We start from the raw sequence: 24,020 nt of genomic DNA on the forward strand, positions 1-24,020 counted from the left end.
TCGACCTTTCGGTTCATTCGCAACCAGGTCAATCCTTTGAGTTTTGACTCATTCGCAGTCTAGCTCGTATTTTCGACCTTTTGGTTCATTCGCAACCAAGTCAAAATCTTAGGCTTCCAACTCATTCGCAGTCAGGTCTATTTTCTAAACTCTTGACTCATTCGCAGTCAAATTAATCTCTTTGACTTCAGTTCGTTCGCAACCAAGTCATCATTCCGGCCTTTTTGGTTCATTCGCAATCGGGTCCAAATCTTAGACTCTTCGGCACGTTCGCTGCCAAAGTTCTCGCTGATTTCTTGATTCATTTGCAATCAAGATAATCTCCCGGACTTCGACTCCTTCGCAGTCGAGTCAATCTTTCAATTCTTAACTCATTCACAGCTAAAACCAAATTCCAGCCTTTTGGTTCATTCGCAACCAAGCTAAAATCTTAGACTCTTCGGCTCATTCGCTGCCGAGTTTCTTGCTGATTTCTTGATTCATTCGCAATCAAGCTAATCTCCCTGACTCTGACTCATTCGCAGTCGAGTCAATCCCTCACTTTATAGTTCATTCGCAACTAGGCCAGTATCCCTGATTTTGGCTCCTTTGCAGTCAAGTCAACCCTTCGCTTTTCGGTTCGCTCGCAACCAAGCAAATTTTGACCTTCCGACTCATTCGCAGTCAAGTCAATTCTCGGCTTCTGGTTCAATCGCTACCAAACCAATAACTTTCCCGGTTCTCTCGCAGCCAAATCAATCCTTTAAAGTTTTGCAAGAGAGGCTATCTCATCCATATATCCATTTTTGAGTTACGAGTTCAAGAGAGGCTATCTCACCCGCGTTTGTGGAGTCAGAGTCCGGTGAAAGGCTATTTCACCATGTTATCTTTGTGAGTATCATTTTCAAAAATCCAAAAAAAAAAAAAAACAAAAAACAAAAAATCCAAAAAAAAAAAAAAAAAAAAAAAAACCCTCTGATTTTGGGCCAGTCAAAATGTGTTGTCTGTTCAGCTTTGACATTCGCGCGACAAGCACGCTCTGCCAAAGAGGGGCATCTGTAGACACCCCATTTTGACAAGGCCCTAAAGTCCCCAAAATTGAATATCCAATAAAATTCCCAAATTTTGAGTCCCAAGACATCCCAAAATTAATCTCCGCAAATTCCTGGGGACTGAGCCCAAAATGAGAAGAAGGTTTGAGTCTTGGAGCATCTTATTGTGCGTATTTGTGAGTACAAACTCCCCAAGAGGTTGTTAGTATTCTCGAGAGTCCCCCGGCAAAATTTCAGGGCAATCGGGCGAAAAATGAAGAAAAAGACAGGCAAAGTATGTGCGATAATCAAAGAAACAGCGAAGATGCCAAAACCATCATCATCACTGTCCCCACCTCTCCTCATTTTTCTTTATTTCCTCCTCATTTTCTTTTACATATATAAATATATATATATATAATATTAAAAAAAAAAAAAAAACGAAGACAGACGAGAGACAGAGAAGATGCCAAAATCATCATCGTCACTGTCCCCACCTCTCCTCATGTTTCTTCGTTTCCTCCTCATTTTCTTTACATATATAAATATATATATATATAATATAAAAAAAACGAAGACAGACGAGAGACAGAGAAGATGCCAAAATCGTCATCATCACTGTCCCCACCTCTCCTCGTTTTTCTTCATTTCCTCCGCATTTGTCTTCGTCGGCCAGGCCTTCTTTCATAAAGTCCAACCACGAAACAATAAAAAAATAAAAAAATCAACCCAAAACCCCCCAATAAAAAAAACCATTCAAGCACCTTCTTCTGGTCGCCAACCCTCTGCAGACAGAAAAAAAAAAAGAAAGAAGAAACGACAGTAGAAGAAAAACCAGAGGGGAGAGAGAGAGAGAGATCTGCAGAGAAAGGGAGAGAGAGAGAGAGATCTGTAGAGAGAGAGAGATCTGCAGAGAAAGGGAGAGAGAGAGAGAGAGATCTGTAGAGAGAGAGAGAGAGATCTGCAGAGAAAGGGAGAGAGAGAGAGAGAGATCTGTAGAGAGAGAGAGAGAGATCTGCAGAGAAAGGGAGAGAGAGAGAGAGAGAGATCTGTAGAGAGAGAGAGATCTGCAGAGAAAGGGAGAGAGAGAGAGAGATCTGTAGAGAGAGAGAGAGATCTGCAGAGAAAGGGAGAGAGAGAGGGAGATCTGCAGAGAGAGGGAGAGAGAGACAGAGATCTGCAGAGAGAGAGAGGAAGGGTCTTCTCCTCCGGCAACCCAACCGGATTCCGGCCACCTTCTCCGGCATCCTCCCAACCAACCACCGGAGCTCCACCGGCATCCCCATCTCCTCCACCCCACCTCCAGCGGGCCCCACACAAGCACGACTCTGTCAACACCTTCCTGGATCTCTTGTGGCGTAAGTTCATTTTTTTTTTTATTATTATTCATTCTTTGCACTACACGGGTCCCACAGCGGGTCCCACATCAGTAGGTCCTACAGCGGGTCCCATATCAGTGGGTCCCACAGCGGGTCCCACATCAGCGGGTCCCACAGCGGGTCCCACATCCGCGGGTCCCACAGCGGGTCCCACAGCGGGTCCCACAGCGGGTCCCACAAGCGGGTCCCACAAGCGGGTCCCGCAGTGGGTCCCACATCGGCGGGTCCCACAGCAGGTCACACATCAGCGGGTCCCACAGCGGGTCCCACAACAGCGGGTCCCACATCAGCGGGTCCTACTATGAATAGTAGTTTTGAATTTTTGAATAGTACTTATAAATAGTAATTATGAATAGTAGTTTTGAATAGTACTTATGAATAGTAATTATGAATAGTAGTTTTGAATAGTACCTATAAATAGTAATTATGAATAGTATTTTTGAATAGTAATCTTGTATAGTAATTATAAATAGTAATTATAACAGTCTTCAGCACAGGAGTCAGTCCTTCAGTCAGTCCAGGAATTTTCCTATCATCATAGGGGTTAGGATTCTGTCCATCCTCTCATCAAGTCGTGATCTTTACCCGCTCCTGCAAGGTATAGGATGCTGTCCAACCCTTGCCGAGTTATTTTCCTGTTCGTTCCCCCGCAAAGCATAGGATGCTGTCCAACCTTTGCGGGATTCCAGAAGTCTCCCTACCCTTATGATGATAGGATTTTATTCTCTGGTGTAAAAAAAAAAACAATAAAAATATTTCAAAAATACTTGAAAACAACAAAAACATTCCAAAAACACTGGAAAACAACAAAAACATTCCAAAAACACTTAAAAACAACAAAAACATTCCAAAAACACTTAAAAATTCAAAAACATCTGAAAAATCAAAAATCTCAAAAAAATCTTGAGTCATGTGCAGAGTAGTTAGGAATTCAGTCCGAACTACGTTGGCTTGATCCCTTTCAACAGGGTACGTAGTGCAGCTTGGGGTCCACATCCCAGGTCCAGCCAAACCTTTAAAAATAAACATTTCAAATATTCTCAAAATACAAAAAACTTCAAAACCTTTTCAAAAAGATCTTCCCCTAGAGTTAGGAGTCTGTCCTAGATATTTAGGGTGTTTTAGAGTTAGGAGTCGGTCCTGATTTGTATTGATATGGTGTGTCCTGTCGTGTGAGTGTCCCTAGAGTTAGGAGGCCTCAAGTCGATCGGTTAGACATTTAGTCGAATCGATGGCTAGACTAGGAAGCATATAGTCAACCCATGGTTTTCCTTAGAATGCACAGCCTAGGTACACATAGGATGTAGGGCCCACCTGCATTAGCCTAAGGCTAATCAACTTGCATTAGTTAGGGCATATAGAGTCCTAAAAATTACAATCCACTTGAATTTAAGCAATCGCACAAAAAGCTTTAAAAATCAGTCGAGTCTAGTGGATCGAGTCTAGGATAGCGGTCCTAGAGTTTTAGGCATCGTAGTTTAGAATAGGGCATTGAACTACGTTGACTCCGATTCTTCCCGAGGCCGGGATACGTAGAGCAGCTAAGATGGACGGCCATCTTGGTCCGAGTCAAGTCCTGCATTAGAGTTAGGATTTGTTTTCCTGTTATATATATAGTTTATTTGTGTTATGTATTTTGTTGTGTTTCTCTTATTTTTATGTACAGATCCTATACCTTTAGCTGTAACATGCATGTGCTTGTCCACCAGAACTTAGACACCAATTAGGCATGACACTCATAACCTAGCTATTCTTAGGCGACATATCTTTCATTTCTTTTGTGTGTGCTTCTTATTCATCTCCGAGACATGCATGATTAGCTAGACGTTATCTCGGAGATATTCGTTCCCATTTCGCATGATTTTCGCCCAAAACTCTTCAAAATTAATAATAAATGGCATAAGAGACCAGGTGCTAGCACTTGGGCGAATTGGGGGCGCCTAATCCCTTCCCCATTCGTCATCAGGCACGAACCCTATTTTATATCTCTGGTTATCCGTTGCAACAGAGTACAGCATGGGATCCAGGGCCCACTTCCTTGGATGGCGACTCTTCTTTGTTTAAGGTACGCCTCGAATCTGGGCTAGTCCCCGAATCGAGAGGTATCTCACTTTACATCGCCGCTCATGCTGTGAGGGGCACTCTTTCGAGAGTTCCTTGGTGGGGCTCTCCTTCACGTGGACGATCTCCTGAGACTCGCGCGGGGGCACGTCCCCTCACGCCCGTCCCGGATCGGGGTCCACAGGCGCCCGGAGAAGATGGGACGAAGATGGTGGCCGCACTCCCCTCTCCTCTTTTTCTCTGAAAATTCTCGCCCCAATGAGGAGCCTCCTTCAACCCTAATTTGGTTTAGTATTTAAAGGGAAATGATAAATTCTCACCCCCAATATTTCATGGACAGCCCATACATGGTATATTAGTAACTACTTCAACATAGGGGGTGGCTTAGGAAAGAACATGGATCAGCATTTGGGCCCTGTTTCATTCTATATGATGTTAATAATGGCACACCCTGGCTGGGTAATTCACCTCTCTTTTTGCATTGGTTTTGGGATAACAATAAGAATTGGGGGGGCAACTTGGGTTAAATTTTTGGGGATTCAAGCTATGCTCTCAACATAAAATCGGATCGGGTTCAGGCCAATTAACCTCATTTCTTCACAAAAATTTTAACTTGAAATGACCTGAATTGCACATTTAAGCGCGAGGTATCAAAGTCGGCGATTCAAGGCTCGAATAATGGGGTACCGGCATCAAAGCCGTTTAGGCTTCATAACAATGGTCAAAGATATTGGGGCAACTAAACAAGGGTCTCAATAGGCACTTGGGGACCATTCAGGCTTCAAGAGATTTCGAAAATTATCCACCAATGAGAATTCTTCAGGATTTATTTCATTTCGGCACTTCGACTCAACTTCAGAAATGTAATCGACTTTGGGGAAAAGGGTCCGGTCAAAATGGGGTGTCTACAGCCATATTCTGTCCGGCTTGGGCAGGACAGATTTTGTCGTTTAGCGAACGCGCCATATTCTGTCCGGCTTGGGCCGGACAAATTTTTATCGCATAGCGAATGTGCCATATTCTGTCCGGCTTGGGCCGGATAGATTTTTGTCGTTTAGTGAACACGCCATATTCTGTCCGGCTTGGACCGGACAGATTTTTGTCGCTTAGCGAACGCGCCATATTCTGTCCGGCTTGGGCCGGACAGATTTTTGTCGTTTAGCAAACGCGCCATATTCTGTCCGGCTTGGGCCAGACAAATTTTTGTCGTTTAGCGAATGCGCCATATTCTGTCTGGCTTGGGCCGGACAGATTTTTGTCTTTAACGAATGCGCCATATTCTGTCCGGCTTGGGCCGGACGGATTTTCTTCGCGTAGTGAGTGCGCCATATTCTGTTCGGCTTGGGCCGGACAGATTTTCGTGACGGGCACAATCGCTTTAGAAGTTATCCCATACACGAGCACCATAAGGATGTCCCTTAGCCCCTTGGAGATACGCGCGTATTTACTTACGCCCTTGTCTCGAAGTGTTTGTCTGTCATTAATGAAAGACACGTGGCACCGTATATGGGCCCTCGAAGTGCATGCCCATTATTAAATGTGAACCGCCTTAGCTAAGGCCTATAAGAAGAGGTTTTTCACCCTTCATTTCTCACTTTTCACTTTTACTCTCGCTTTCTCTCCTTTTTTCTTTTTCTTTCTTGCTCCGCCTGCTCGGCTCGGGTAGCTCGTGGTTGTGAACGTTCGTGGATTTAGGAGCTCTTCTCTGTTCGGACCGGTAATCTTCTTGAGCGCGTCTTTTATTCGTTTCTTTTCCTGCGTTCATGTCCTGTAGCGCTCAGGGTCTAGTTCGTCAGGGAGGACCCAGAATAATCCGACCAGGACTCCCAGGCCAAATATGTCAAGTCCCGATATTAGTGTAGAAGTCGTAGATAGTGAGGACGAGGTGATTTTGGACCTGAACACCACTCCGCCGCCAACGGAAAGTTATCTCCGAGCAGAGGCGAGTGTTGGTAGTGACGCTGCCGAGGCGTCCACAACATTCTTCCCGGGCCGGGCCGTTGAGGTCGTAGCTAGGGCCCGGATGGACGTCAATCCTCAATACAACGTACAGGCTCTTTACGAGGAGAATATCCTTGATGAGTCCAGGCTAGGGGACGGTAGGGATAGGTACTGTATTCCCCCAAGGTTTGGGCTGAGGGCCGCGATAGAGGGAGATAGGGCTTGCAACCTCAGCTCCGACGTCTGTATATACGACGAGTTGTTAAGGGCCGGGCTCAGGTTCCCTCTGCACCCATTCTTCGCCGCGGTCCTTCAATATTACGGGCTGGCTTCGGCTCAGGTTGCGCCGAACTCATGGAGGACGCTGATTGGGTTCATGTACCTCGTCCAGGGCCGGCTTCAAAGAAATTTGTTTGTGCCGTTATTTCGCGCGTGTGCGCACTTGAAGGGGCATAAGAACGAGGGTTGGATTTACATTAGCCAGCGCCCGGAGGTAAAATTGGTCACTGGCATTCCTTCTTCCATTCACTTATGGAAGAACAGATTCTTCTATGTCGAGGACAGGGAGTCCACCCAGCCTTGGCCGGTTCCTCTAAGATGGGACGTCCCAGACACAATTGCGCTGAGCCGCAAGCCGTTCCTTGAGGGCGAGGATATGAGAACGTTCGCCCTAGTCTGTGAGGAGCTGGACCGGGAGGGCCTCATTCGTTGTGCAGAATTCTCTGGGGAAGCGGTTCTGGTCGGGCTTGGCCTTAGTATTGCGACCCCGGCACGTATGTGGCTAGTCTTGCTCTAAACTCTTTTTCTGACCGGTTTGTTCGTTCATGTTGACTTTCAGAGATGCAGAAACAGTCAAAGTTGGAGAAAGTGAGGCAAGGCGCATTTGGAAGGGCCCAGCAGGGCCGGAAAAGGAAAGCCGCCGAGATTTTGAGTCCTGCTCCAACCCGGGACAAGCCGCCCCCCAAAGGCAAAACTACAGTGAAGCTGGTCGGCGCCTACGGCAGAGGAGCAAGGTCTTCAAAGTCGGGGGGAACATCCACTGGAGCCCGTCCTCCCCCGGCGAGGTCTGGAGATCATGTTTTTTGGCCCAACTGGGCCGTTCAGAAAATCAACTCCGGCCTTGGCGAGAGTCGGGTGGCTGTGGAGATTGTCACCAAGGGTCTCCTGAACAAAGACAAGCTCCAGGTTCTCAACAAACCTCCAACTGCGGCCGACGAGGCCATCTTCTCTTCACTTTACCAGGTAAGATGGCCCGTGTGTGTGCTTGTTTTTGTCTTTTGCCTTGCTTTCTTGTGTTAACACTTGGTTGCATGCAGATCGGACTGTACTACAATGATTTTTGGGAGAAGAGCAAGAAGTTCTCTGAGGCAATAACAAAGTCAGAGGAGGAGAGAGGCCAGCTGATGCAGGAGGCAGCCGAGCTCCAAAGGTCCATTGGGGAGAGGGACGCGGAGAATCAACAGCTCAAAGATGAACTGGCCGCCGAAGCCCTCAACGCACAGAGGGAAAGAGCCCGGGAGAGGCAGATTGGGACCGTTGAGGAGGCCGTACAGAAGAAAGAGGACGAAATTATCAGTGTGTCCAGCGAATCCTACAAGCTGGGGTTCTTTGATTGCCTTGATCGGGTCAAGGAATCCAACCCTACTGAGACCTTGACGGGCCTAGTTCTCCCTGATCCGTTGGTGCCTGAAGACGACGAGCAGGGCGCTGCCGCTGCCGCAGAGGTCCCGGAGGCACACCAATCACGGGGTGGTAGCCACGGGGTGTCTTGAGCTCCCGTTCCTTCTTTTTTTGTAATGGTCCTTGCAGACCCTAATTTTTTGTAGTGGCCCTTCGAGGCCCTATTTTTTGTAATGGCCCTTCGAGGCCCCACTTTGTCACTTAGGTAATGCTCCCCCTCACTTAGGTATTTATATAAAGGGAGAGATTAGTGCATCTCCCTCTTCTGGATCCTGTGACGTATGAAATGGCAGTCCACCTCTATGTGCTTTGTGCGCTCATGAAAGACCAGATTGTTATCAATGTGAATCGCTGCCTTGTTGTCACAATGTAGGTGAGCAGGTGAAGACGATGGAAATCCACTCTCAAACAAAAGTGAGCGTAGCCGAATGGGCTCACTGCTTGTATGAGACACGGCTCGATATTCGGCTTCACCACTAGACTTGGCGACAACATTTTGCTTCTCACTGCGCCAAGACACTAAGTTTCCGCCCACAAAGGTACAATAGCTAGTCGTGGAACATCTATCGCTGGGAGAGCCTCCTCAGCCAGCATCAGTGTAATCCTCTACCCTCCGATGACCATATTTTTTGAAAAGTAGCCATTTCCCTATGGTGCCTTTCAAATAGTGAAGAATCTAACTCACAACTGCCAAGTGGGATGTACGAGGAACACTCATGAACTGGCGAACCACGCTCGCTGCATAAAAATATCTGGCCGAGTCACCGTATGGTAAATGAGATTCCCAACAAGTCTGTTGTATCTGCCATGGTCATGGAGTAGGTCACCCTCTTCAGGGTAGAGTTTCATATTTGGGAGTGGTAGCTGGCTTCATATCCAGCAACCATGTGTCATCAAGAAGATCCAGCACATACTTTCGCTGTAAGAGAGAGAGGCTAGTCCCTGAATAAGCCACCTCAATCCCACAAAAAATATCTAAGACGGCCAAGGTCTTTTGTGGAGAACTCTTTCTGGAGATAGGCTTTCAACTGTTGAATGCCAACTCTATCACTGCCTGTGAGAATAATGTCATCCACATACACTATGAGGAGGACATGGCCAGCACCCGACTGATGACTAAATACTAAATGGTCAACTGCACACTACCTCATGCCATATCTCAGAAGAGCCTCACTAATCTTCCCAAACCAGGCTCGAGGGTATTGTTTGAGACAATATAAGGATTTACGAAGCCGACAGACAGAGGACATCTCCCCCGAGCCACATATCCAGGAGGTTGCTCAATGTACACCTCCTCAAGATTATGTCAATGATTTATCACCATTTAAAAATCCATTAAGACATAATCTTAATCTTTCATTTTCATTATGAAGATGGGTTAATTGGTTCAAAAAATCATTATTTTCATCTTCATAACATTTGGAAGAGCTTGCCACATTTTGGAGTTTAGCTATTTGGCAAGATTTCTTATCCAAACTACCCTTAAGGGTTTCAATCTCAAGTTTAAAATTTTCAATTTGCACTTGAGCTTGGGATATGGAAGAAGATGATTCATTTTTTCAAAATTTCAAGTTCATTTTCTAAGTTTGAAATAGATTTCTTAAGAACTTTATTTTTTAAAATTCGGGAATGCAAAGTATTACATAATTCATCATATGACATGCTTCCACTATCACTACTAGATGAATTACAAGAAGGGTTAGAATTTACCTCATCTTCATGGGTGAGTGCCATAAAGCAAAGATCATCCTTATTTGTTTTTCTTTCGCTTGAGCTTTTGCTTGAAGCGCTTGAAGCATCCCAAGCGGCCACAAGGCCCTTATTCTTCTTCCAATCTTTCTTCTTCCCTTTGTACTTCGAGGAAGATAACTTGAGAAGTGGACACTCCGGTCTTTTGTGTCCCGTCTTCTTACAATTGTAGCACCTTATTCCTCCCTCTACGTCACTTTCTTTTTATTCTTTCTTCTTCTTTTTATCCTTTTTGTGCTTCTTTCTCCATAAGCTTTTGAATTTTCTCAAAGCTTCTTCTTCATCACTATCCGCTTCACTTGAGGATGATGAGTCCGCCTTGGAAACCTTGAGTGCTAGGGACCTACTTTCTTTTTCTTTTTCTTTTGGCTTCTTCTCCTCTTGTCGGCTAGTAAGGAGCATCTCATGAGTGATAAGAGATCTTACAAGCTCCTCCAAAGTTAGCTTAGAAAGATCATTCGATTCTTGTACGGCGGTAACTTTTGGATCCCAATGTGGAGGAAGTGACCTAAGCAACTTACCCACAAGCTGATAAATAGGATAAGATTTACCAAGATTAGCTAATTCATTTGTTATTTTAGAAAATCGGGTATACATTTCAGAAATACTTTCATTTTGACCCATTCTAAAATTTCATATTTGTTCTTTAACAAGTTTACTTTCGAATCCTTGACTTGAGATATTCCCTCATGGGTAATGGCAAGGGTATCCCAAATAACCATGGCGGAATAAAAAAGAGCTACTCTATTAAACTCCTCCGTAGATAAGGCACAAAATAAAGAATTAATGTCTTTGCAATTTAAGTTTGCTTGCCTTTTCTCTACTACATTCCATTCTTCAAATGGCTTGGAAGGCAAAGTATAACCGTTGTTAACAATGTGCCAAAGCTCCACATCTATCGAAAGAAGATAGATGCGCATCATTGTCTTCCAATGTCCATAGTTGGACCCATAAAAGAAAGGAGGTCTAGTTGTGGAATGGCCTTCCGGAAGTCTGATTCCATTTATGTTTGCCATTTCACAATTAGAAAAGTTGCCAACGATCTTATGATCTTTCCCTTGTTAGATTTTAAACAAAAAAAACTTACCAAAGATTTAAAAAAAATTCTTCTAAGAGCCAAGGCTCTGATACTAAGTGAAATTCCAATGTTATGCCCAAGTAGTAAGATGGCAACTTATGAGGAGGAAATTAGGTTTGAAAAATCAAGTCTTAACCTTCTTTTTTTTTTTGCATTGGAATCTAAATCCTTGATTCTGAACACCGGATGGACTTTATAGGTAGGATGAGTTTTTTCAAAGAAAAGCCTTATGGCATTGCAAAAATTTCGACGGAACCTGTAAATAGGGTTACCTACGTATCCCAGTGTAGGAATCAGGTCGCGCGTAGTTCAGGGCAGTGCCCCTAGTTTGAAGGTAAACTGATTTTTCTTTTCTTTTTTCTTCTTTTTTTTCTTGATTGGCTCTATTTTCTTTTCATGTTTTTCGATTGACTTCTTTCTTTTGATTGATTGACTCTCTCTTTTCTTCTTTTTGGAACTACTGAATTTTTTCTTTTGAAACTACCGAACTCGGTTTGACTGAGCTGCCTACGTACCCTAGTGTAGGGATCAGGTTTCGCGTAGTTCGGTGTTGATGCCCCTAGTATAATGGGTTTTGAAAGAAAATATTATTCAGGCCCAAAGGGGTTTGCAAAAAGGGTATTCTTTTTCACACTGGGTCATGAACTTGGGATTTGTTTGACCAAAGGAGGCCTTTCAATGTTCAGGTCTGGAATTGATCTAGGTTGATAAATTTTCTTTATTATTATTTTTTCATAGAGTTTGACGGCATTTCTAGGTAAGATAATGGGTCTTCTTCTTTCAAGATTCTGATATGCACTTTTGACTTTGATGGAGCAAAACTTGTTCTTTAACATCCCCCATTTATGATTCGGTAACTTTTGATATTTGACGATTGCTTTTCAATACTTGCTCTTGAACTCTTATCTTGAATTTGTTGGTTTCATGTTATGAATTTGGGAACCAAGGTCATCGACTAGAGATATGAAAGTTGTTTCCAATCCATGCCCCTTGTATAGTATATGTCTCTCAGTTCCTTCATTCTCTTTATATTTCTATCTATGTCTTGCCTCTGGTATCGGTTATAGTACTTCTAGATAATCCTCTTATCCTCGAAATGAGTTTATTTCGCCCTCTTTTGGAGGGTAATGCATTTTCAATTGGCATTTACTGGATTAAAATTTTCGTGCCAATGTTTATCATTTCAATTTCCTCTTTGAGAGGCTGGGCCCGGCGCTTTTCCTCTTGTTTGAACATATGCTGCCAATCAAGGGGAGTTTCGTCGGTATCTTTTTCCTCATTTGAGGAGGGAGTCTCATTTTTATTTATTAATATCAGAAGCAATCATTGAAACATTATTGGGATGCAAATTTCATTTAATAGAAAGACACTACAAATGATGACCTATCCTGAACATGCTCAGGATTCACAATTTTTGGACTTGAAAATAAATGCAGATAAAGACTCACCCGGACTAGGCGTTGACTCTATAACCTTGTAAGATTAGACTCAATTTCTGAACTAACATATTGACCGACTCAACACAAAATAGTAAATGACTGAAACTTTAACTTTAAACGCTGCAAAGGTCTGACTTTGGAGGCTGGTTCATGACTGGTATAAGATTGAAATTTAGCATGTATTTCTTCTCAATGATTAGAGATGACTGTGGCCTTTGCAAGCAATGGGATGACAGAATGAATTCTGCAATGAGCAAGGTATGACAATTGCGACATGATAGTAAAGGGGAATGCCACTAGTCTAAGGACAATGGAAATGAACACTCGGTTATTAAGAGAGAGGATTTGAATAATGCCCTAGTGCAAAGTAACATAATCCTATACTAGGAATGCAATGAGCTCAAACTCGAGTGTCATGGAATAGACTTTCTTGACTAGAATGAGACCAATGAGTTCTTCTAATACAGCCTTAGGTATGAGAGACGAATAGACAGACAATTGAGAGGAAATGATAATGGTGACAATGATCCGAACAAAGACTGACGAGGTAATGGACCTATGAAATGGGTTTTCTAAACATCAAGATGATGAATATTAAGCAAGGGAAATTTAGAAGATGAAACTACTAAAAGCTACGGGATCAGATTTAATGGGACCATGAATATAGAGATAAAATCACCGTTCTTGATAGATGGATCATAGATGAAGAAAGACACAATCAAGATGAGATCGTACATAAGGGATAAACTAAGAAGATAACCTATGAGATCATGAAAAAAGATGAGATTTATATCCTAATCTCAAAGGGAAAGTTTTTTTTAATCTTTTTACATTTTATGCAATGTTACATGAAGGCATCAATCCTAATCCTAATCTAGCGGAGTGGAGAGAGGATCTCGACTCATGACTTTGTTTGTGTACCTAAACCGATCGTAGCCATTGGAAGATGGACTACGGTCTAATCTAGACACAAATGGGTAGGATATCCTAAACTAGGCTCACACACGTGATGCACGTGTGTTCGTATACTATATGCATGTGTGGGGTAATCTAGGAGTAAGGCCAAGAGTTCCCTTAGCGCGAATCCGTGCTCAATATACTGTACCAGTGTCCGGCGTATCAATACGTGAACAAGAGGTCCGTTTACGCACCATAAAGGTACTAGTCTAAGAGTGGAATGCTTCTCTAGCACAGAGGCACCAGGTGATGAAATCTCAGTCAACCATGCTAGATAACACTCCGGGTTCCTAAAATATGACGTGTGCGCATGTGAGATGCAAGGGTTTAGATGCAAGTGATGTAAGTGTATGAAATAAGTTTGCACAATCTATGATGCCTTCAGGTTTTGTTAGATTAAGTTTGCAGTATAATGTGATGAGAAAATAAAGCATACAAACTAATCTATCAAGAATATAAGATATAAGATAGAGTTTTCATGAGCCAATTAAAATTAATTCAAATGAATTATCCTTTGGAATTTTAGTGAAGTTAGGTGGTCCCCAGCAGAGTTGCCAGTCAATGGGACTCGATCACGCGAGAGGGACGGTGCGAGTAACGCCGCCACACTCTTGGTCTCTCGTACCCACACGATTGGCGTGTGCCGTTTATTATTTGATTTAATTCATCTTTTCCGTGAACTTGGGATCACTAAAGCAATCCAAATTTCACGCAAAAGAGAATGACAGAGTCGCTACCTAGATGACAGATCTAGGACCCAATAAGTGACCAGAAATCTAGATTCGTTATCTGATTACGAGAATGGAAGGTATGGGGAGTTACCACCACATGCACCATTCTTGCCCGATAATCCGGTCTTCAATTTCAAAAGTTAACTCTCTTGAATTTCTTTTAAATGGTTCATTTAACTCTATATTAATGTGCGAACTATATGACATGCATCCTAAAAACTAATGTCAATGTATTCCCTAATGTGTATCTTGATTTTTCTAATTTGTTTGGATTCAACCTAAGTGAATGTTCTCCTAAAATTCTAATTTGAGGAAAATCCTATATATTTAGTTAATTTAGTTAAGAATTTAGAAAAAACTAATATACAAAACCCCACAATTTGTGGTGGGCCGACTCGTGCTCGGTATGCCTTTCAAAGCATCCAAAGCTGCCTGCGTATCCAAGCCTCACTGGAATCAGAGTCGATTGTAGTTCGGTGCCTGAACTAAGCTACATGCCTAAGACATCTAGGACACCGATCTAGACTGGAAAGACTGTTTCAACAGTTTAAGAAAGATTATTTAGTTCAAGTTGAGTAGATTTTATTGTCCTAAGACTCCATCTAAGATGCTATATGGTCCTATCTAAGTACAAGACATCCCTTAGACTAATGCAGGTGAACCTACATCCTATGTAACAGGCTTGTCCTATGGGAAAAATGGGTGACTAATGTAACTAGATATATAACTCAATTGCTAATAATAGCAATCGGTTGTGATGAGGCTGAACTCCCTAACTCTAGGACAGCCTAACACCTAGGACACAATGCGACGTAAGTGTTCCTAAGTGATTCTAAAGGTCTTTATGAAGAGATACCGTTATCCAACGGTTCCAAAAGCATTGATCAAATTATCTTAATTTATTAAGTAAATAATTTTTAATTTTTCAAAGATTTTCGATTCCTAACATCTAAGGAATACCAAAGGCTCTATGGTTGGCAAATTTCAGCCTTGAGTTGCATTTATGGAAGGGCATCGTTCTCTCAATCTTTGTACAATTTAACATATAAGTTATAGTATATTATTGCCTGGCATGTTTCTCAGGATTTTCGTGGACAGTGGACCTCGGAGCCAACAACATACTATAATTTACATGCTCAAATTATGGAGGAACGATCACAATTAGTATACGATTATGAATGCGATCTCGGCAATTAAACCGTCACAGCATAGTCAATTTACAAAAGGAATCTATGATCTCTAGGGTTTCTGTTTCAAACAATTTTAAGGTTAAATATATGATGAAAAATTAGGGTTTGCTGGAAGTTTTCATTGACATTTGTGTTAATTTGCTATTAAGTTGTGATTTAATAACATTAAGACCAGATTTCTAGGATTACACAGAAACCCTTCGCAATCGAACTTCAAATCAATTGAAACTTTCCCAGTAACAAGATATGGATGATTGTAGCTCACTGGAAAATTTTCATGAATTTTCATCAAGATTTACTACCAATTTCCAAATTTTCAAAATTCAAAGTCGGATTGTAGATTAACACAGTAACTAATAGCATATGAATCTCAAATTATTCCAAACAATTTCATAGATTTTTATTACGATTTGATATCAATTAAAAATCACACAAAAATCGGATGAAATCAAAGAATCAATTAAAAGTCAAACTTAATGGCATCCTAAAATAAAGAAAAAATTACAGTAGATATTAAATAAATTATAAGATTTTCTATCAAAATTTTAGAACCTAAAAATTAAATATCCTCCAAAAAATTGATTTTTAAATCGAAAAGATCAATTTGCTTTCTAGAAATCAAAACCCGTTTTTTAAAATAAATTGTAAAACTATATCAAAACATTATAAAACCCTTTTAAATTTTTTTTTAACATTCCAGTAACCTAAGTTACTAGTTTGTAAAGAAAGTTTTTTAAAATTCATTATTTTGATATGAAAAGAATTACAGCTAAAACGGAAAATCGATTAGAAAACAGTAAATAAAATATATTTTTCAAAAAGAATTTCCATGAACAATTCAACTTATAATTAAACTTGAATTCTGTAAAGTTTCATCAATTTTCAAAAACGTTTAATATTTATTAAAAATAGCCCAAAATTAAAATAATTTAAAACCGATTTAAAAAATTCAAAAAAATCCAAAAAATTTTGGGTGGTCTGGAAATCCAAAACTTGGTTTGGTAACAAGATTTCACGAATTTTGGACGTGATTTGATATAATTGTGGCTTCTTTCATCAAAACATAACCCCTTTCGGGGTTATTCTTTGAAAAATATAATGAAAAATAAATCGGCCAAACCGCGATTGGAAATTAAGTTTCCAATAGTATTTTATTTTATATAAAAACCAAAAAATATCAGTTTTTAAAGAAACCCACGTTTCAAACACTTGCTTTGATAATCCGATTTAAATCCATATTGAATAAAAAATAAAAGAAAATCATTATTAAATGGAGAAAAAATAATTTTTTTGTGAAATTTTGGATTTTAAAAACTTATAATCTATATTATAACATATTAGAATTTCAAGAAAAAATTCATTGATTAGATCTATCAAAACTAAAACCCTAGCATGCTTTTCTACTTTTGATATTACAAAGATAAAGATCATACCGTTGATCGTGCTCCTTGTCTATAGGGTACGTAGATCCGAGGTATATGCTTTGTCGCACCCTTTTATACGCTCTAGAAATCCCAAAGAATAAAAAACTAGCTTCCAATATGTTGAATGTATTGAATATGTGAAAGCACTTTGTGAAGAACCAAGTGGAAGAGATGAACACAAAAGCAACAAAAGAGATGAATGAATTCCAAAGAGGAAGAGAGAGATTGATGAATTTTCTAGAGAAAAACCAAAGGTTGTGCTTGCTTTGTTTTAATAGAAAAAGTTAGGGTTCGATTGGATTTGGAAGTTTCCAATGTGAGAACTCCTACCTTTAGCTAGTTTCCAATTCTCACATATGGCGTGCTCTTCCCTTACCTTCTAAATTAGATTTACTTATAATATTGATTTCTTACAAGCCAAGCAATGCTAAATTGCACAATGGAGATCCTTCAAGATCAATCTAGGAGTCTTCTCACATAGAAAATTAACTTTTATGAATGATTTTCGTCCAAAAAGAGCTGCCCTGATGTTTGAGCTTATTTTTGACTTATTTAGAGGCTGATTCAGGAAAAGTCATAAACTAGAAAGTTGTAGATCTTTTCGAGACGTTCGAAACAAGTATAAATGCAAATTTTTTGGAGAAAAAAAAAGGTATGGCCATTATAGTAACCTCATCATACAAGCCTTTTCTAATTATAACTCTTCCTTTCTTTATTATTTTTCTAAAATAAATTTGATGTCACTAACCACCTCATCCCATGTTGGACGTTTTTGCATGTGGCCTCCTCGTGTGGGATGCCCACTTATGTGGCCGACCCACATGGGTGGGTCCACATGGACCCCCATCTTGTGGCCTTTAGCCCAATAGGCCTTATAACATGTATTTTGGGTTTTTTTTAATGAAAATTCAATAAAATCCTTTAAATTCAAAATTTTTATTGATGAACCCAACCCATATGACATTTATAGTGCACCCCTAACGTATGGGCAAACCATCCCCGTTAGAAAAAATAATTTCACAGACCGAAATGCCCCTATTTTATGAGTACACCTCAAAAGTAACCAAAATGCCCTCGAACGGGATTGCCTTCGAAAAAGGAAAGTCAAAAAATAGAAAGTCTTGAAAGAAACTTTCAAAAATAGAAAGTTTTGAAAATCCTTTTATTCGGTGGACGACATCAAACAGGATCATTTGGCATTCCCCGAAAATGCTCAAAACACCCTCAACACTCAAAATTTCCAAATCAAGCGAAACCTCTGAGAGGTCTAAATTTAGTAGGTTCTTCAAAATTCATGGAATCACTCAAGATTTTTCTAACACAACCCAGGGGTCAAATGAAACACATTGAAAATGACCAAATTACCCCTGTGGTATAAAAATTGATAAAATTAGGAAAGACCCTGAGAAATTCCAAAAATAGCAGGTTTTCTTACTTGATTGGAAACTTGAATTCTCATCTTCTGGAGACTAATGGAACCCCCTAGAGACCCTTGTGATTGTTAATCAGCTTCAAAACACCAAAAATGAGGTGAAATTCACCCTAAAATGCAAGAATGCCTAACCTAATGCAGATGACTAACACAGACCAAACAAACTTTTCGCTTTTTAAAGCGTAGCAAAATGGGGGTGTCTACAGATGCCCCTCTTTGGTAAAGATGGCGTAGTCATCGAATACCAAAGCAAAAGTGACAGAACCATTTTCTGCAGCGTTAATCAACAAAAGATTCACTACACACAATGCAACCTAAATGCTTCCTAATGCAAGACCGTAGACGAAGTCTTAGAAATTTGAGAAATTGGATTATTAGGATGAAATTCTTTATCATAGAGGCACTAAGCTTTTTCTCTAGGGCAGAAGAAAGAATTTTTTTTTTGTTTAGAGGCTCCTGCGCTTTACTCTAAACCAAAAGGAAGAAGAATATATCGATTCAGAGGCACCTTCACTTTTTCTCTTAAAAGAGGAGAAATGGAAGATGGAATTTCGATCCAAAGGCACTTTCGCTTTTTCTCTGAAAGGAAAATGAATTTTCAATCCAGAGGCACCTTCGCTTTTTCTCCGAAGAGAAATGATTTTCGATCCAGAGGCACTTTCGCTTTTTCTCTGAAAAGAAAGGAAAAAGAATTTTCGATCCAGAGTCACTTTTGCTTTTTCTCTGAAAAGAAAATTAAAGATAGATTTTCGATCTAGAGGCACTTTCACTTTTTCTCTAAAAGGAAAGGAGGATGAAGTTCGATCCAGAGGCACTTTTGCTTTTTCTCTGAAAAGAAAAGGATGTTGAATTTCGATCTAGAGGCACTTTCGATTTTTATCTGAAAAGAAAAGGAGGTTGAATTTCGATCTAGAGGCACTTTCGCTTTTTCTCTGGAAAGAAATGGAAAAGGAATTTTCGATCGAGAGGCCCTTTCGCTTTTTCTTTGTAAAGAAATGTAAAATGAATTTTCAATCTAGAGGCACTTTCGCTTTTTCTCTAAAAAGAAAGGAAAATGAATTTTCGATCCAGAGGCACTTTCGTTTTTTCTCTGAAAAGAAAGAAATTTCCAGCCCAGAGGCACTTTCGCTGTTTCTTTGAAAAGAAAGAAAAATGAATTTTCGATCTAGAGGCACCTTCCCTTTTTCTCTGAAAAGAAAATGAAAGATAAATTTCGTTCGAGAGGCACTTTCGCTTTTTCTCCGAAAAGAAAGAAAAATAAATTTTCGATCAAAAGGCACTTTCGCTTTTTCTCTGAAAAGAAAAGGAAGAGAATTTTCAATCCAGATGCACCTTCGCTTTTTCTCTGAAAAGAAATGATTTTCGAATCAGTGGCACTTTCGCTTTTTCTCTGAAAAGAAAGAAATTTTCAATCTAGAGGCACTTTCGCTTTTTCTCTGAAAAGAAAAGGAAAATGAATTTTCAATCGGGAGGAGAAAAAGAAAGGAAAATGAATTTTCTATCTAGAAGCACTTTCGTTTTTTCTCTGAAGAGAAAATGGAAGATGAATTTCGATCTAGAGGCACTTTCATTTTTTTCTGAAAAGAAAAGGAAGATAGATTTAATCTGAACTTGATTTGATGACTTAAAATGAATGTGAATTTGAAATTTTGAAATGGACTTGAGTTTATGATTTGAAATGAACTTGAATTTGAAATTTTGAAATGGACTTGAGTCGATTTGAAATGAACTTGAACTTGAAGATTTGAGCATGAACTTGAATTTGATAAATTTGAAAATTGATGAACTTTAGATGTGTGAAATTGGATTCGAGGATAAATAGATATTGTGGAAGACCAAAATTCAAACGAATGACGAGACAACGCATATCAGGAACTAAATGCAACAGCTATTGACATTTATCCCTAGAGAAGAAATGATGAAACATGACTTATGAGAATTGCTAAGAATGCTTTCAAGAACTTTTAAGAAGAGGTTACTGCCTAAAGACCATTGGTCTTCATTGCTGGAGATTCTTGGTATTCATAATTGAAACCGTGATCTATATACCTAAACTGGTAATCTAGAACAATGGTTCTCTTGGATACTGAAATTGGAAGGTGAGATTTTTTTTCTGGCAGGTATTTTGACAAACGTTTATCAACGGTAATGGTATGCAATATGCTGAAAAGAAATTTTGAATTTTAATGTTTCATCTTGCTGAGGAATCGGTCAAACTACCGTCATGTATGAGACTCTCCCAAGCCTATGGTGCCTTTCTGGGACATGGTCTTCTTATGAAAACTGTGCCTTCTGACGTTCTGACGTTCTGCTTCTAAACTCTTTTTGAAGTGGCTTACTTAAACCGAATCTTTCATATGACGACTCATGAAGTTCTTCAATCAAGATTTGTATGGCTCAAGTGTAGTTGTAGATAAGCTGACGTCTTACATCTTTCACTAAGACAGTTGCGACCTTCGGGCTCAAAGACATTGACCAACTCTATTCAAAGGGGAAATCTGATAAGAGACATTATTCTAATAATCGAGGATTTCTGAAAGAATAGAAATGGATGGACTGACTAGACCGACTCAAAGTGATGCTTCTGACTTAGTTAACATTTTGTTTAGTAGGCCTGGCCTTTCAAAGAGTAATTTTGTAATTGATAAACACTGGACTTCTCCTTTTAAAACAGTAATACTCTAAGGGTTTGATTACTACTCCGTGGATTGCTTGATCTCATGCTCCTAGTTTCAAGGATGCAAAGTTTGCATGCTTGAAGTTCTTGAATCCTCGATCTTGATGCTGGATATAGCTTTTTTGGATATTTTCTCCTACCACGACCAAGTCGCCCTTTTCGGGTTTTCAACTTGGCGGACCGTTTGACCTTAACTTTTGCCTGAATCGCTCATTTTGGTTTTTAACTCAGCAGGTTATCCCCTCAGCTTTTGCCTTAGCCGCCCTTTCGGGTTTTCAACTTAGCAGGGGAATGATCTTAAATTTTGCCTATACCGCCCTTTCCGGTTTTCAGTCGAACAGATCTTCAAACTCTGTTCTTTTCTTTTCTTTTTTTCTTTCTTTCCTTTTTTTGCATTGGGACCTAAATCCTTGATTCTGAACACCGGAAGGACTTTACAGGTAGGATGGGCTTTTTCAAAGAAAGGCTTATGGCTTTGCAAAAATTTCGATTGAACTCATAAACAGGTTGCCTATGTATCCCAGTGTAGGAATCAGGTCACCCGTAGTTCAGGGCAGATGCCCCTAGTTTGAAGGTAAACTGATTTTTCTTTTCTTTTTGATTGACCCTATTTTCTTTTCTTTTCTCTTTTTTTGATTGACTTCTTTCTTTTGATTGATTGACACTCTCTTTTCTTCTTTTTGGAACTATTGAATTTTTCTTTTGAAACGACCGAACTCGGTTTGACAAAGCTGCCTAGGTACCCTAGTGTAGGGATCAGGTCTAACGTAGTTCGGGGCTGATGCCCCTACTATAATGGGTTTTGAAAGAAAATTTATTTAGGCCCAAAGGGGTTTGCAAAAAGGGTATCATTTTTCACACTGGGTCATGATATTTGTTCGGCCAAATGAGGCCTTCCAATGTTCGGGTTTGGAATTGTTCTAGGTTGATAAATTTTCTTTATTATTTTTCTTCCCAGAGTTTGACGGCATTTCCAGGTAAGGGATAATAGGTCTTCTTCTTTCAAGATTCTGATATGCACTTTTGACTTTGATGGAGCGAAACTTGTTCTTTAACATCCTCCATTTACGAATCGGTAACTTTTGATATTTGACGATCGCTTTTCAATACTTGCTTTTGAACTCTTATCTTGAATTTGTTGGTTTCATATTATGAATTTGGGAGCCAAGGTCATTAACTGGGGATATGAAAGTTGTTTCCAATCCATGCCCCTAATATAGTATATTTCTCTCACTTCCTTCATTCTCTTTAGCTTTCTATCGATGTCTTGCCCCTAGTATCTGTTATAACGCTTCTAGATAATCCTCTTATCCTCGAAATGAGTTTATTTCACGCTATTTTGGAAGGTAATGCATTTCCAATTAGCATTTACTGGATTAAAATTTCCATGCCAATGTTTATCATTTCAATTTTTTCTTCGAGAGGCTGGGCCCGACGCTATTCCTCTTGTTTGAACATATGCTGCCAATCAAGGGGAGTTTTGTCAATATCTTTTTCCTCATTTGAGGAGGGAGTCTCTTTTTTTTTTATTAAGATCAGAAGCAATCACTGAAACATTATTGGGAAGCAAATTTCATTTAATAGAAAGACACTACAAATGATGACCTATCCTGAACATGCTCAGGATTCACAATTTTTGGACTTGAAAATAAATACAGAAAAAGACTCACTCGAACTAAGCATTGACTCTATAACCTTGTAAGACTAGACTCAATTTCCGAACTAACATATTGACCGACTCAACACAAAATAGTAAATGACTGAAACTTTAACTTTAAACGCTGCAAAGGTCTGGCTTTGGAGGCTCGGCAAAGGCTAGCTCATGACTGGTACTTTCAACCCTCTTCTTCACTGCAACTGGACATGTGTTTCTTTGAATCCTGGGGTGTCTTAAGTATTGAGTTTTGCTGGCGGCGGTATTGCATGAGTCGACATAGGATTATTGATGACGTTCGGCCTCTGTTGAAATGCCAATTTTTTCTCATCAATAAACTTCTAGATCACATACTTCAAGGCTATGCATCGATCAGTGATGTGGCCCGGGCTTTGGTGGTAATCGCAGTGCTCATGCGCTCTCCAACTTCGGGGTAAAGGATTGGGAGGTGGTCTAATGAGAGGCAAAATGATGCGCCCTGAGGCTAAACAATCTTGTAGGATTTTAGAAGGTGGAACAGGTAGGGGATCAAAATCCTTCTTTGGTTGCTGCTGGGGCGCGACCATGGGTTGATCATAATCCATGACTATAGGGTTCTGAGGTCACGGCAGTTGAGGATTGGCACGAGAGACACTGCCAACCTCTTTAACCTGTCCAGGTGCAGGCTTCTTAAAATCTCGGATATTACGATTGCTTTGGTTATACACCCCTTGTGACATTGCTTCTTCAATTTGTGTGCCAGCATTAATGAGGTGTTCGAAGTCAGGATAATACTGGAGAGACGTGTGATAATAGAGCTGAGGGGACAGGTTTTTAGTATTATCTGAACTTTCTCTTTCTCAGTAGGACGGTCAATCATCTGTGCTGCCAACCCCCTCCATCTTTTCACAAATGTCAAGAAAGACTCCCATGAATCTTGTTTGGTCTTTTCCAAGTCTTTCTTAGTGATCTCTGCCCCGTCATCATACTTGAATTGCTTCACAAACTGTTCAGCAATGTCTTTCCATGTCCTATAGCGGGTCTTGTCCAATTCCAAAAACCTCCTCTTGGCTACCTTAGTTAAGGAAACCGGGAAAAGCTGGGCCATTTGTTCAGGAGATAAGTTTTGAGGTTTGCAAATGATAGTGAACATCTGGAGATGAGAAGTAGGGCACCCCGTGCCATCATACTTATCAAAGTCTGGCATCTGAAAATTCTTCGGAAGCCGGATTTCCGGGAAGAGTGTGATATCATTTAAGTTAAAGGTCGCTTGCTCTTGAATCTGCATATTATCAACTTTCTTAGTTAGCTGTTCCAACTTTTTCATAACCGACTTATCAACTGGCAATGAGACCTGATTGTAATTCTGTTCACCTTATTGTTCTTCATCAGTAACATCAAATGGGCCTTGACGAATGGGAATCACCATAGGCTTAGGATGAAGCTCTAACATGACAGGATTCATGGGTTCTTTGCCCGTTGAAGGTGAAGAAAATGATTGACCAAACTTCTCGGCGAAATGGGCTTTAAGAAACTGATTATCTTCTTTGATTCCTTTCATTTGTTTAAGGAGTGTGGCCATCATAACTTCAAGGTTATTGGTCTGAGGGTTCTTAACGTGTTCTGCGATGGGTGTAGA

The 24,020-nt window shown here is 40.3% G+C and overlaps 1 long non-coding RNA gene across 1 annotated transcript in view; it reads left to right on the forward strand.

Moving 5' to 3' along the window:
• LOC143887474 (uncharacterized) overlaps window positions 1–24,020 on the forward strand; it is a 56,149-nt gene that overhangs the window by 19,851 nt on the left and 12,278 nt on the right. The gene's annotated exons all lie outside the window — the stretch shown is intronic.

Source organism: Tasmannia lanceolata, unplaced genomic scaffold (genome assembly GCF_043159265.1).
Source record: "Tasmannia lanceolata isolate RefF3 unplaced genomic scaffold, GAP_Taslan_0.1 ptg000012l, whole genome shotgun sequence".
In the NCBI taxonomy this organism is placed as follows: Eukaryota; Viridiplantae; Streptophyta; class Magnoliopsida; order Canellales; family Winteraceae; genus Tasmannia; species Tasmannia lanceolata.